The sequence below is a fragment of the Eschrichtius robustus genome, chromosome 5, assembly GCF_028021215.1.
Source record: "Eschrichtius robustus isolate mEscRob2 chromosome 5, mEscRob2.pri, whole genome shotgun sequence".
NCBI lineage: Eukaryota > Metazoa > Chordata > Mammalia > Artiodactyla > Eschrichtiidae > Eschrichtius > Eschrichtius robustus.
Window position 1 is genome coordinate 89,550,949 of NC_090828.1, and position 16,279 is coordinate 89,567,227.

Consider the following 16,279-nt stretch of genomic DNA (forward strand, 5'->3'; position numbering starts at 1 on the left):
TTCATCCTACAGACCTGCAAAGCATGAGAACATTAAAGGGAGAAAACAGCTTAGTCATTTTTGTGCCTAATAGGTATTCAATAAATATACTGGATGTAACTAAATTGAAATAAGGCAAGAAATCATAATTCTGACCAGAATATGCCACTAGTACAATAAAAAAGATACTCTTCTCTAAGACATAGAGATTGCCAACAAACACATGAAAGGATGGTCAACATCACTAATCATTAGAGAAATTCAAATCAAAACCACAATGAGGTATCACCTCACACCGGTCAGAATGGCCATCATCAAAAAATCTACAAACAATAAGTGCTAGAGAGGGTGTGGAGGGTGCACTGTTGGTGGGAATGTAAACTGATACAGCCACCATGGAGAATAGTATGGAGGTTCCTTAAAAAATCTAAAAATAGAGCTACCATATGACCCAGCAAGCCCACTACTGAGCATATACCCTGAAAAAACCATAATTCAAAAAGACACATGCACCCCAATGTTCATTGCAGCACTATTTACAATAGCCAGGACATGGAAGCAACCTAAGTGTCCATTGACAGATGAATGGATAAAGAAGATGTGGCACATATATACAATGGAATATTACTCGGCCATAGAAAGAAATGAAATTGAGTTATTTGTAGTGAGGTGGATGGACCTAGTGTCTGTCATACAGAGTGAAGTAAGTCAGAAAGAGGAAAACAAATACAGTATGCTAACATATATATGGAATAATAAAAAAAAAAAAGGTTCTGATGAACCTAGGGACAGGACAGGAGTAAAGACGCAGACGTAGAGAATGGACTTGAGGACACAGGGAGGGGAAAGGGTAAGCTGGGACGAAGTAAAAGAATAGCACTGACATATATACACTACCAAATGTAAAATAGATAGCTAGTGGAAGCAGCTGCATAGCGCAGGGAGATCAGCTTGGTGCTTTGTGACCACCTAGAGGGGTGGGATAGGGAGGGTGGGAGGGAGACGCAAGAGGGAGGGGATATGGGGATATACGTATGCATATAGCTGATTCACTTTGTTATACAGCAGAAACTAACACAACATTGTAAAGCAATTATACTCCAATAAAGATGTTAAAAAAGAAAAACAAAAAAAGAAAAAAAAAAAGAAATATAATCAAAATAATAAAAATAAAAGAGGAGTTCTTCATGGAAAAAAAAAAAGATATTCTTCTCTAAAACCTTCCATCAGTATGGAGGAGTATCTAGTCATAAACACTTATGGGATTGGTTTTAATTGTTATAATTGCAAAAATGTGTACTTATGTGGTTTTGTACCCACATTTTTCGGTCTTTTGTGGGAACGTTAATTTTTATGTTTGGGAAAAGTTAAATGAATTGGACCATGAAAAATGACCTGGGTCTATGTATTATATTTTTCCCTCCCTCAAAATAGAATCATTGTATTTCATTTAATAACTGTCTGATTTACACACGTTGTCATGACCCCTAGCAAATTCATAGAAAGGGAAGAAACATGATACTTCCGAGCTTTCCTGACAATTTCATATATATAGAAAGGAAGTGAGACATTCAGTGTAACTCATTTGGTTGAGGGGAGATTTTCTTGACATCTTTACTTAAAAGATGATTTATATGTGACTTCTCCACTTCGCATAAAATAAGGAAGTTTTTACTATATGGATCTAATGTAACATATTTTCCCAGAATTCAGGACAGATATTCTAGTCTCTAGTCTACTAGAGAGAATGCCACCTATGATGAGAACTTGCTATTTCCTAAAGGAAATTCAGTCAGTTTCCAAATTTGAGAGTGATCAGAGAACATTCTACTTTTCCCCATTGTAAGGATCACTGAGCATATAACAGTCATTATCCATTTTGTTTATCTGCTTCAGTGAATTAATGCTTTCACTGCTGGGGGGTGGAGGTGGGAAGATGCAGAAATCTACTGACTGTTTTATTCCCAAGGGTAGAATTACAATGAAAATGGTGACAAAGAGTCAGCTTTAACACAAGTACAATAATAGCCCCCTGTTTTCTGGTGAATAATAATGTGAGGTTCATGAAAACTAATACATTTTAAAAATACATGACGTTAGGTTTTACAAAATTGAAATGTACATGACGTTCGGTTTTATAAAATTGAAATGTATGTCTCACAAATTAAAGAAATAAAGGTTAAAAATATTCTTTGAAGTTATCTAATCCTCCAAGTAGGAAATTAATTAAAGTTTTAACACCAGTTTTCCTACAAGTAAGCGTTCATTATACGCATAAGTTTCCAGTTTGGTTATTGGGCACTTAGAATTTTTAAAAAAGAAAATCTAGTTTAGATTTTTTTTTTTGGTGTCTAATGTTGTTGTTATATGGGATTAAGAAGAAACAAATCAAAGCGTAAATATATGAAATAAAGGAGCACTAGTGGGTATTTTAAATCTAATTTTTTTTATGGTATAAGAACTTAGAGTTGATGGCATGGCCTTGAGAGTCCAGCTGCCCGGGTTCAAATCCTATCCCTATGATTTATTAATTGTTTGATGTTGGGCAGTTTACTTAACCTCTCTGTACCTCAGTTTCCTCATCTTGAGATAATAGTATTTACATCATAGCATCTAGTAAACATGAGTTGATCATCATTTAATATAAGCATATCAAACATGAGTTATTATGCGAAAAGATCTTAGAATGGTGTCTCATACATAATCAGTGCTTTGTGTTTATATAAATATAAGTCAACTGTTAAAAAGTAACAGTTGTTGCGATCATATCATTTTCCTAGCCTCCTTTTGTTGAAATTTAGGTTACATTACTGTTTTAAGACAGTTTTGAACACATTTTCTCATATGTAAATAATTCATAATGGCCTTAATATCATACTTTTATAATCATATCAATTTTTATATGAAAAATGCCAATAAAAATGTGAAACACAATCTGAAGGAGAGCAATATGATTGATTTATCAAGAGAATCCAGGTGCAGTCCAATGAGTAGATTATCAAATCTCTTTTCTCTACATTCAGGTTACCATCCATCACCACTCCTCATACACTAGTGCATGACATAAAAATTATGGTTATGTTAGTAAAAGGAATGTTTAAAAGTTTATGTAACATCGTAAAATAATATTTGCTCATTACCAGTAAGTTATAGAATGTAGAAAAACAGGGAACAGAAAAAATGTAAACCTATTTTTCCAGCTCCCAGAGCAACAAACATTTCCATGTTGTTTCTTCTGGTGATTTCAACAGAGGTATTGAATAACACAATAATAAACAAAACTTTCACTATCTGTTGATGAACTACTACGTGCCATTTAGGTTTTACTTTTTCTTCCTAATCATCAGAGCCATCAAACAAGGTAGTTATTCCCACTTTCTATGAGGAAGCTGCAGCTCAGGGAAGTAAAGTAACCTGACTCAGAGTAATAAATCTCATTGAAAGGCAGGCAGTACCAGGGTTTCAATGAGCGTGCCCAACTTCATAGTCCATGATTCATTCTTTGCTAAATTAAGAAACCTTTGGATCCCTTCATATTTAATATCATGCTTTATTTTGAATTTTGTATCTTCCTTTTTACACTTAGCATTAGCAACTCTCTTGCTATCATTGATGCCTTATCTCGTTTTTAATAACTATGTATTTTCACATCACATGTGACTATCAAAAATGTTCCCAATTATTTGTCTATTTTTGGATACTTAGTTTGATTTTAGTTCATTTCTATTCTGTCACTAATAATTTTAAGGCATGTATCTATCCATAAATATCATTTTCCATATTTTATAGTCTTGGGTTTTATTGTTGCTGTTAGCAGGTTATATAACCTTTTGTAGTTGCCAGAAACAAATACATGAACATAAGCCCTTCCAAGAAGCAATAGCATCACTGAACCCCAATGAAAATTAGATCATTGTCTTTCTTATATTATTTCTATATTTATTTTTTAATCTATTTTCTTTGCAACTTGCAAACATACAACACAGTATTATTAACTATAATCATCATGCTCTATATTACATCTCCATGACTTATTTACTTTATAACTGGAGGTTAGTACATTTTGACCTTCTTCATCTATTTCAATGGGCAAACCCCACTTCCCCCTCGCCACTCACACCCATCTCCAGCAACCACCAATCTGTTAGTCTTTTCTGTTCTCTGTATCTATGAGCTTGGTGTTTTTGTTTTTGTTTTTGTTTTTTAAATTCCACATATAAGTGATATCATACAGTATTTGCCTTTCTCCATCTGACTTATATCACTTAGCATAATGCCCTCAAGGTTCATCCATGTTGCCAGAAATGGCAGGATTTCTGTCATTTTTATGAATAATATTACATTATACACACACACACACACACACACACACACACACACGCACGTCCCACATCTTCTGTATCCATTCCTCCATCAATGGACACTTAGGTTTTTTCCATTTCTTGGCTCTTGTAAATAATGTTGTAATGAACATAGGGGTGTATATATCTTTTCAAGTTGGTCTTTTCATTTTCTTTAGATAAATATCCAGAAGTAGAATTGCTACATCATATGGTAGTTCTATTTTTAATTTTTTGAGGAACTTCCATGCTATTTTCCATAGTGATTGCACCAGTTAACATGCCCACCAACAGTGCACAAGGGTTCCCTTTTGTCCACATCCTCACCAACACTTGTTATTTCTTGTCATTTTTATAATAGCTATTCTGACAGGCGTGAGGTAATATTTCATTGTGGCTTTGATTTTGCATTTCCCCGATGATTAGTGATGACAAGCACCTTTTCATACGCCTGTTGGCCATCTGTATGTCTTTCTTAGAAAAATGGCTATTCAGAGCCTCTGCCCATTTTTTAATCAGATTTTTGTCTGTTTGATATTGAGTTCTATGAGTTCTTTATATATTTTGGATATTAACCCCTTATCAGATATATGATTTGCTAATATTTTCTCCCTTTCAGTAGACTGCCCTTTTGTTTTGTTGATGGTTTCCTTTGCTGTGCAGAAGCTTTTTAGTTTGATGTAGTCCCATTTGTTTATTTTTACTTTTCTTGCCTTTGATTTTGGTGCCAAATCCAAATATTTCTAGTCATAGAAATGACACTTAGGATTTATATATTAGCCATGAAGTTATGATATTAAAGTGAAGATGATATTAAAGAGGGGGAAATTGGAGGTAAGGCAGGTGGTTTGGATATATAATATCTCCTGTGCCAAAAAAGTAAAGCAAGAAAGTCTAGAGTAAAGTAGGAAGGACACAAAGTAGTAGTTTTATTGTGACAGCAACCGTAGGGACTGAGGACAAAAATTTGAATATGAAATACTGGGAAATTCAGAACTAGAATTTTATATACATTGTATTATAATTTAGTATAATCACATTGTATCTCCATATGCTTTGGAAGATATATATTCACTCTGTTCCACTAATTGGACATAACTGGGCACTCTAACCTAAATTTTTTATTTTCTGTATCTGGTATATATTGGGAATATATAGCATGTAGTTGATACTTATGGCCATTTACTGAATAAATACATGGGGAGAATGTTGTTTCCTTAGCACAGAGGGAAGTTCTATAAATAAACATGTTACTTTTTTAATGAGCAAGAACATCAAAATTGTAAGTTTCCCTTTAAAGTAAAAATGAATAATTTACATTTATGAAGCCATCTAGTCCAAATATATTTTTATCAGAAAAACACAGTTATTAATTGAACAAATTTTGAGTATATTAAAAAAACAACACAAAAACATCATAAAGGTTTTATGATAAACCCTTCTTGAGCCATATGTTAGTTTCTGTTTGGATAATGAGATCTGGTCTTGCATGATTAAGCACTAGTAAAAATGGTTTCATCATCATGACTTTGTAAAAATAAGAAAGGTACACACTTATATCATGTTTTATTTAGTGCTTTACAGGTATTACTCTCAATCTGCACAAAGATTTGCAGGAAAAATCTTTTTCTGAGAGGCTTTCTCACTTCAAAGCCACATACCAACAATAAATCTTTGTATAGTTCAGATTTTATCTGCTTCACATTCATGGTTAACACCATAAGAACTATCTCAGTACTTAGAACATGTATGGTTATTTAATATTTTCCTAATTCTGTTTTAGTTACCAACGTAGATAATAAAATATTTGAGTAAAGGAGTATCATTTATTTATTTGTGTTAACTACAGAGTCTAGCTAAGCCCTTTATAAGAACAATATTAATAACTATAATAATATCACCTAATACACTAATTTTCATTGTAATTCCATGAAGATGATTATTAGCAATCCAGTTTTACAGATAAAGAACCTAAGGCAGAGAAATTCTAGGTAATTTGTTCAAGGTCTAATAGCCACAGGATAATTGCCCAGTTATCTGACCTCAGGGAGCGTGACCCCAGAGTTCTTGCCTAAACCACTGTGCTCTAAAGGCAGAAGACTGAGTTCTTATTTATTGAGATTCTCCTTGGAATTGTTATATCAAATCTCCAGATGGTAGTAGAGAGTCAAGTGTTACTGACAACATTCACATGGGACAAACTAATTCTTAGCTTCTTGGAGTTTGTAGTCTAGAAGGAAAACAGACTAAATTAACAACTAGGATCAATCAATTATTATTATTATGGATGTATTTTGAAAATAAGAGTATAGTAAATATATTTTTAAAAGTAGCATCGTGTGGTCCTAAAAGGTCCTTGGGCTTAGCTTAATTCAGTTCCTTCCTCTGTCACTCACTAGCCTTGTTACCTGAGGCAAATTAATTAACTTCTGGGTTCTTATTTCCTCATTTGCAGGTTAGAGCAGCTAGAAGTAAGGAGGGAATAAGTGGGAAACAAGATTGGGTTGGAATCAAACCATGGTGGGACTTAAAAAGTCCCCTTACAAAGAAATTTCTATTTTTCTCCTTTAGGATAAGTGGTTCCAGGGATGTCAAACCTAAACGGGCATCAGAATTACCAGAGGGATCATTAACTCACATATTTATGGCCTCTACCCAAGATATTCTGATTCAGTTGGTCTGGGGTATGACTTGAGATTTTGCATCTTTAACAAATCCCATGGAATGCTGATGCTGCCTTAAGAACCACTGCCCTAAAGGAAGGAGAAAAACATTAAAAGTATTTGGTCAATGGAGTGAAAAGAGCAGATGTGCATGCTGAAACTTGACTTCATCTGTACAAGGGGCAGACTGGAGAGAGACACAGAACTACAGTAGGAGACTGAAAGGATGCTACTTCAGTAGATCAGGAGATAGCTGATACCAGGACAGAGAGAATGGTAGAGTTGAGATATACTTAGAGGCGAAGTCAGTAAAACATAGTGATAGAGATTTGTGGAGTAGGGGAGTTTGGGGAGAAAAGGAAAATTTGGGATGTCTTTATTTTTCTGGTTTCTGTAATTGGTTTCACCATCAAAATGTGACATAGAGACCACATAAAGGAGAGGTCAGCAAAATTTTTCTGTGGAAGGCCAGATGGTAAGTGTTTGAGGCCCTATGGGCCATATGGTTTTTGTTGAACTACTCAGCTTGGCTGAGGTAGTGTAACAGCAGTCATATGAAAAATGAATGAGCGTCGCTGTGTTTCAATAACATTTTATTTATGGACAATGAAATGTAAATTTCATATAATTTTCATGTGTTATGAAATGTTATTTTTTATTTTTTTCCTACAATTTAAAAAAGTAACTCATGGACCAGTATTAGCCTGCAGGCCAAAGTTTACTGACACCTGATTTAAAGGATAAACTGAAAACTTACACTTCGGATATATGGAATTTTAGGTACCTCTGGAACATAGTTGAGTATTCAGGGTTATAAAGGCAAGAAGAGTTTGGGCTGGAGCTAGAGCTTTTGTAGTCACTCAATTGTAAGTTGAAGACAAGAAAACAAATGAGATTTCCTAAGAATAGTACAGAAAATGAGAAAAGGACAAGGACAGAACCCTGGAGAAAACTAACATTCAAGAGGAAGGCAAGAAGAATGCTGAGAAGAGGATGGCCAAGGGATTCCAGAACCAAAAGAGAGCACAGTCAAAAAAAGTAAGAGAAGAGTTTCAAGATGACAGTGGCCAAAAATGTTAACTCTTGCAGAGAAGTCAAGAAAGATAAAGACATAACAGCACAGTATTCATTAGATTTGGCAACCTGGAGGAGGGTCAGCTGTAATTTTATTTAGAACAATTTCAGTGGAGTTGTTCGCATATGTCCTAGTGATCCTAAGTATGTCTGAGGCTAGATATTAGTATAAATGTCCAAGTCTTTTTACTAAAAAATATAACTTATTAAACAATAGTACTATATTCTTAAGTAACAAAATGTAAATACAAAGAAAGACAACCGTCATAGCAATCAGCTTAGGAGACATAGTAATCAAGAGGAAGATTCTGGAGTCAGACTGGTTCACATTCTAGCTTCGTCATATCCTGGCAGCATGATCATTATCTATCTTAATTTCTTCAAATATAAAATTTAATAGTTTAATAAAAATGCATTAGTCTCTTAAAAGCACAGAAGATACCTGGCAAATAGTGAACACGATATAAGTGTTGTTAAGTAAATGATAGAAAGACAGACGGATGGATGGATGGATGGATAGATAGATATAGACAGATGGACAATTCTCTTAGTTACTTTGTTTTACTTTTCATCATCTCTCCCCTCACCTTATAAAGGAAGTTGTTTACAAACATGGAGGAAGTATGAGTTTCTTCTTTAGTATGCACACCTTCTCCCATCCAGGGGCTTCGCCCTCTTTTTCTGTGTCCTCTCTTGGAGCAAAGATTTTTTTTTTAACTAATTTATTTTTTTTGAATTTTAGTTCACAATATTATGTTAGTTTTAGGTGTACAACATAGTGATTTGACATTTATAGAATACATTAAAAATTGGTCACCACAATAAGGCTAATAGCCATCTGTCACCATACAAGGTTATTAAAATATTTATGGCTATATTCCAGATAATATATTTTACACCCAATGACATATATCTTATATCTGTACCTCTTAATCCCCTTCACCTATTTCATCCAACCCCCTACTCCTGGACCTCTAGCAACCATCACTTTGTTCCCTATATCTGTGACTCTGTTTCTGTTTTGTTTTGTTTGTCTTTATATTTTGTTTTTTAGATTCTACATATAGTAATTTGTTTCTCTGACTTATTTGACTGAGATCAATACAATATCTTCTAAGTCCATCCATGTTGTTGCAAATGAGAAGATTACATTATTTCTATTACTGAGTCATATTCCATTTTGTATATATACCACATCTTCTTTATCCATTCATCTACTGATGGGCACTTAGGTTGCTTCCGTATCTTGGCTATTGTAAATAATGCTGCAATGAACATAGGGGTGTATATATCTTTCTGAACTAATGTTTTTATTTTTTTGAAGACACCTAGAATTAGAATTACTGTATCATATGGTAGTTCTCTTTTATATTTTTTGAGGAACTTTCATACTGTTTTCCATAGAGGTTGCACCAATTAATATGCCTGAAAACAGCTCATGGGGGTTAACTTTTGTTTACATCCTTGCCAACACTTTTTATTTCTTGTCTTTTTGATAATAGCTATTCTGACAGGTGTGAAGTGATATCTGATTGTGGTTTTGATTTGCATTTCCCTGATGATTAGTGATGTTGCACACCTTTTCATGTACCTGTTGGCCATCTGCATGTCTTCCTTGGAAAAATGTATATTCACAACTTCTGCCCACTTTTCAATCAGCTTGTTGGTTTGATATTGAGTTCTATGAGTTCTTTATATACTTTTGATATTAACCCTTATCAGATATATGACTTGCAAATATTTTCTCTCATTTGATAGGTTGCCTTTTTGTTTTGTTGATGGTTTCCTTTGTTGGGCAGAAGGTTTTTAGTTTGATATAGTCCCATTTGTTTATTTTTGCTTTTGTTGCCCTTGCCTGAGGAGACAGATGCAAAAAAAAAAATATTGCTGAACCCAAAGTCAAAGAGCACACTGCATATATTTTCTTCTAATAGTGTTATGATTTCAGGCTTTACATTTAACTTTTTAATCCATTTTGAGGTGATTTCTGTTTATGGTGTAAGAAAGTGGTCCCGTTTCATTCTTTTCCAAATGGCTGTCCAGTTTCCCCAAAACCACTTATAGAAGTGATTGTCTTTTCCCCACTGTATATTCTTGGCTCCTTTGTTGTAAGTAAATTGACCATATGAGTGTGGGCTTATTTCTAAGCTCTTCATTCTATTCCATTGATCTCAAGGTCTGTTTTGTGCCAGTACCATACAGTTTTGATTACTATAGATTTGTAGTATAGTTTGAAATCAGGGAGTGTGATACTTTTAGCTTTGTTCTCTTTTCTTGAGATTGCTCTGTTTGAGGTCTTTTTTGGTCTCATTCAAATTTTAGGACTATTTACCCCACTTCTGTGAAAAATGTCATTGGTATTTTGATAGAGGTTGCATTGAATTTTTAGATTGCTATGGATAGTATGGACATTTTATCAATATTAATTCTTCCAATCCATGAGCATGGTATATCTTTCTATGTATTTGTGTCATCTTCAGTTTCTTTCATCAGTGTCTTATAGTTCTCAGTGTACAGGTTCTTTACTTCTTTGGTTAAGTTTAGATCTAGGTATTTTATTATTTTTGATACAATTGTAAATGAGATTGTTTTCTTAAATTCTCTTTCTGCTAGTTTGTTATTAGTGTATAGAAAGACAGGTTTGGGTATATTAATTTTGAATCCTACAACTTTACTGAATTCATATGAGTTCTAATTGTTTTTGGTGGAATCTTTAGGGTTATACTATATATAAGTATATATATATGTATTTATATATTTTTATATATACACATATGTCTATATATTACTATATATAACTAAATTCTATATATATACTATATAGAAATACTATACATGTAGTGTATTACTATATAAACATATATATAGTTATAGACTATACATAGTATCATATCATCTGCAAATAGTGACAGTTTTACTTCTTCCTTTTCAACTTGAATGTTTTTATCTCTTTTCCTTGTCTGATTGCTGTGGCTAGGACTTCCAATATTATGTTGAATAAAAGTGACAATAGTGGGCATCCTTGTCTTACTCCTGCTCTTAGAGGAAAAACTTTCAGCTTTACACCCATTGAGTATTGTGTTAGCTGTGGTTTTGTCATATATGGCTTTTATTATATTGAGGTATGTTCTCTCTATACCCACTTAGTTGAAAGTTTTTATCATAAATAGATATTGAATCTTGTCAAATGCTTTTTCTGCATCTATTGAGATGATCATTTGATTTTTATCTTTCATTTTGTTAATGTGAAATTTTATATTGATTGAGTTTACAGTTCTTGAACCATTCTTGCAACCCTAGGATAAATCCCACTTGATCAAGGTGTATAATTCTTTTAATATATTGTTGAATTCAGTTTACTAATACTTTTGAGGATATTTCCATGATCATCAAGGATATTGGCCTGAAATTTTCTTTTTTTATAGTGTCTTTATCTGGTCTTGGTAATCTGTCTTTATCTTGGTCAGGGTAATGTTGGACTCATAAAATGAATTTGGAAGTGTTCTTTCCTCTTCATTTTTTTTGGAATAGTTTGTGATAGAAGGTATTAACTTTTTAAATGTTTGGTAGAATTCTCCTGTGAATCTGTCTTGTCCTGGAGTTTTGTTTTTTGGGAGGTTTTTTATTACTGGTTCACTTTCCTTACTAGTGATTGGTCTATTCAAATTTTCTGTTTCTTCCTGGTTCAGTCTTAGAAGATTGCATGTTTCTGGGAATTTATCCACTTTTTTTAGGTTGTCCAATTCGTTGGTGCGTAATTGTTCCCAATAATCTCATGACCCTTTGTGTTTCTGTGGTGTAAGTTGTAACTTAACTTCTCTTCTTTCATTTCTGATACTATTTATTTGGGCATTTTCTGTTTCTATCCTGATGAGTGTGGTTAAAGGTTTATCAATTTTGTTTCTGTAATCCAAGAACCAGCTCTTAGTTTGATTGATTTTTTCCATTAAAAAAAATCTTCTCAATTTATTTCTACTCTGATCTTTATTATTTCCTTCTTTCTACCAACTTTGGGCTTTGGTTGGTTGTTTGTTTTTTCTAGTTCCTTTAGGTATAAGGTTAGATTGTTTATTTGAAATTTTTTAATGTTTTCTAGGTAAGCCTGTATTGTTATAAACTTCCCTTTTAGAACTGCTTTTGCTGTACCCCGTAGATTTTGGAATGTTTTGTTTCCATTTGTCTCAAGGTATTTTTTTATTTCCTCTTTGATTTCTTTGTTGAACCATTGACTATTCAGAAGCACATTGTTCAGCCTCCACGTGTTTGTGTTTTTTTCCAGTTTTCTTCTTGTAATCAACTTTTAGCTTCATATATTTTCAGTTGGAGAATATGATTTTAATTTTCTTAAATTTATTGAGACTTGTTTTTTGGCCTAACATGTGATCTATGGAGGATGTTCCTTGTGCACTTGAAAAGAATGTGTATTCTGCAGTTTGGGGGTGGCATGTTTCTGTATATATCTATTAAGTCTATCTACACTAAACTCATCTAAGGTCAATGTTTCCTTATTGACTTTCTGTCTGGATGGTCTATCCATTGATGTAACTGGGGTGTTAAAGTCCCCTACTATTATTGTGTTACTGTCAGTGTCTCCATTTATGTCTGTTAATATATGCTTTATGTATATAGGTGCTCCTACGTTTGATGCATAGATATGTACAAGTGTTATATCCTCTTGCTGTATTGATCTCTTTGTCATATGTAATGTCCTTTTCCTTTTGTTACAGTCTTTGTTTTAATGTCTGTTTCATCTGATATGAGTATTGCTACCCAGTTTTCTTTTTGTTTCCATATGCTTGGAATATCTTTTTCAATACCTTCACTTTCAGTCTGCATGTGTATTTAGATCTGAAGTGTGTCTCTTGTAGGCAGCAAACACAAGGGTCTAGGATATTTTTATCCATTCAGTCACCCTGTGTCTTTTGATTGGGGAGTATTTAGTCCATTTACATTTAAAGTATTGATAGGTATGTACTTGCTGCCATTTCGTTAATTGTTTTTTGGTTGTTTTTGTAGTTCTCTGTTCAAGTCTTCTTTTTTTCTCTTGTGATTTCATGACTCCTTTAGTGCTATTTTTATGTTTCTTTGTCTTGATTTTTTGTATATCTGTTATAGGCTTTCGGTTTCTGGTTACCATGTCATTCATATATAACAATACATTTATTTAGCAGTCTATTTTAAGTTGCTGGTAGCTTAGTTCAACACATTCTAAAAGCACTACATTTTTACTCCACTGCCTGATATTTTATGTTCTTGACATCACATTTTACATCTTTCTGTTTTCTCTATCTCTTAACTATTGATATTTTAGATATAGATGATTTCTACTACTTTTGTATTTTAACCTTCATACTAGCTTAATAGGTTGTTTATTCACTGCCTTTACTGTATGTTTGCCTTTACCTGTGAGATTTCATTTTCATAACTTTCCTGTTCCTAGTTATGGCCTTTTCTTTTCCATTTAAAGACATCCCTTTATCATGTCTTGTAAGGCCGGTTTAGTGGTGACAAACTCCTTTATCTTTTGCTTATCTGGGAAACTCTTTATTTATCTTTAAATTCTTTTCTTTTAAATAAATTTATTTATTTATTTTTGGCTGCATTGGGTCTTTGTTGCTGCACATGGGCTTTCTCTAGTTGCGGCGAGCAGGGGCTACTCTTCATTGCGGTGCGCGGGTTTCTCATTGCAGTGGCTTCTCTTGTTGCGGAGCACAGGCTCCAGGCGTGTGGGCCTCAGTAGTTGTGGCACATGAGCTCCAGAGTGCAGGCTCAGTAGTTGTGGTGCACCGGCTTAGTTGCTCTGCAGCATGTGGGATCTTCCCAGACCAGGGATCGAACCTGTGTCCCCTGCATTGGCAGGCTGATTCTTAACCACTGCACCACCAGGGAATTTGGCCTAATCAGTTGTTTTTATCTTGCTGATTTTAAGATTCTTTCTTTATCTTTAACTTTTGACATTTTAATTATAATATATCTTATTGTGGGTCTTTTACGGTTCATCTTGTTGGGATTCTCTGAGCTTCCTGAAATTGGATGTCTATCTCTTTAACCAGGTTAGGAAATTTTCAGCCATTTATTCTTCACATAGGTTTTCTGTCTCTCTCTGTTTTCTTTTTCTGGGACCCTATAATGTGATTATTTGTATGCTTGATGTTGTTCTACAGAGCCCTTAAACTATTCTCATATATATATGTATGTGTTCTTTTTCTTTTTGCTGTTCTGATTGGGTGATTTCCACTATGCTCTCTTCCAGATCCCTGATCTGTTCTGCATTCTCTTATTGGCTGTTGATTCCCTATAATGTATTTTTCATTTCAGTTGTTTTTTTCTGTTCTGATTTTTTTAAAAACATTTTCTGTCCCTTTGTTGAAGTACTTACTGAGTTCATCCATTCTTCTCCCAAGTTCAGTGAGCATATTTATGGCTATGACTTTGAACTCTTTATCTGATAAATTGCTTATCTCTTTTCCATTTAGTTCTTTTTCTGATGTTTTGTCTTGATCTTTCACTTGGAAGGTATTTGTCTCCTCATTTTGCCTAACTGTACTGCTTCTCTACTGGGACTCAAAGCTAGTGAGTTTGTGTACAAGCCCTTCAAGAACTGAGTCTCAGTTTCCCACAGCCCTTCAGCTCTCCTGGAAGTAAGCTCCACTGGTTTTAAAGCCAGACATTCTGGGGGCTCATCTTTCCAGTGCAGGTACTCTTGGTGGGGAGCTGAACTTGGAGCTTGGGCCCTTAGCTCCTCAGGGGGCACCTACACAGTTGTGATAACCCTCCCACTTGTGGATCTGTGCTCTGATGGTGTAGCTTCTGATCAGATGGTGTCTCTATCCATCCTACCTGTCTCATTGTGGTCTTTTCAGGCTGTTGCTCAAAGAGTAGTTTTAACAGTGAAATACCTTAAGTGCCTCCAATTGCTTCAGGAAAATATTTCTATAGAAAATGAAACTTTTCTTAACAACATTTGTAAGAAAATTGGATGATCTCCTTTTTACAAAAAAAAGATCTAGATTCTAAGCATATTAGTAATATTATTACTGCTTTAGGAGATAAGGTATCACTTATGAAACTTGAAGAATGAGGGGTTCTACTTGGAGATATTAATATATTCAACTGCAAACAACATTTTTAATATAATTAATAAAAAGTTTTAAGAAAAAATGTAATACTCTTAAAACTATGTTTCAGTGTGGTAGAGGTGAATCTCAAATATTTCAGGTTACTTAAATTGTTCACTTCCACAGTTTATTATATCAAGATCTAACTACCTGTCATATAAAACACACACATATTTTACATGTGTTTGCACATACATATGCCTTCCATTCTACGTATTATTAATTCCGTTAAAAAATATTGTTTTCCCTGCTGTTTTATAGTATCTCATTCTTTCATATAATTATATAATATCAGTAGGAGATTTTTTTATTATTATAATATTTAAAATGGACCTTAGCTTAAAATACTAATATTTCTAAGAATGGTAAGGTGGTGTGAAACAGTTAAAATTCTTCCACCTTTATTTGTTGATATCAGCAGCTTTGAAGGGGTGAGATTTCTGACTGAGGCAAAGTGAAAGGCAGGTGATAGCAAAGCAAAGAGGAATTTTTGAGATTTGAGTAAACTTGTTAGGCTTCTATGAGGTCTTAGAACATTGTGCAGTACTGAGAGCCTAGTAGAAGAAAGAGACAAAATTAGCAATGAAGAGGAGAAATAAGAGTTGAAACATGCCAAAGACATGTTGCTACCTCATTCCAGCTATTAATATGAAAAATCACCATGGAACTCACTTTCTACTCTTATACCTCCTTCCTATAACAGGTAGTCTTTTGCTCCCTCTACCAGTTATATAGACTAGCACCTAATTTAATTTCTCAATAAATCTTTCTGTATCATCTTTAAACCATATTTTGAATTAGTGTGTTTTGTTGGTTTACCTGAAAAACTTAATTACCATTTTTAGCATTATTTCTTTGGCAAAATATAATACAAATATCAAACAACTAAACTGTAAATGAACTTATATGCAGGCAGTAAGTTTAGCTGCATGATAAATTGCTGTTTTTAAAATATGGTACAATACAGTTTACCTTGGAGCAGTGGAAAAGATTAGTAACAAAGAAATCATAAAATTCTTTCGTCCTTGGTACTGGTTGTTTGATTTACCTGCCTCAGTTATACAAATGTAAGTGATTATGCACTCTTCATTCAGATACATTAAGA

General features: G+C 33.8%; 1 protein-coding gene across 1 annotated transcript in view; it reads left to right on the forward strand.

The window, feature by feature from the left end:
- LRP1B (LDL receptor related protein 1B) overlaps positions 1-16,279 on the forward strand; it is a 1,676,205-nt gene that overhangs the window by 1,028,696 nt on the left and 631,230 nt on the right. The gene's annotated exons all lie outside the window — the stretch shown is intronic.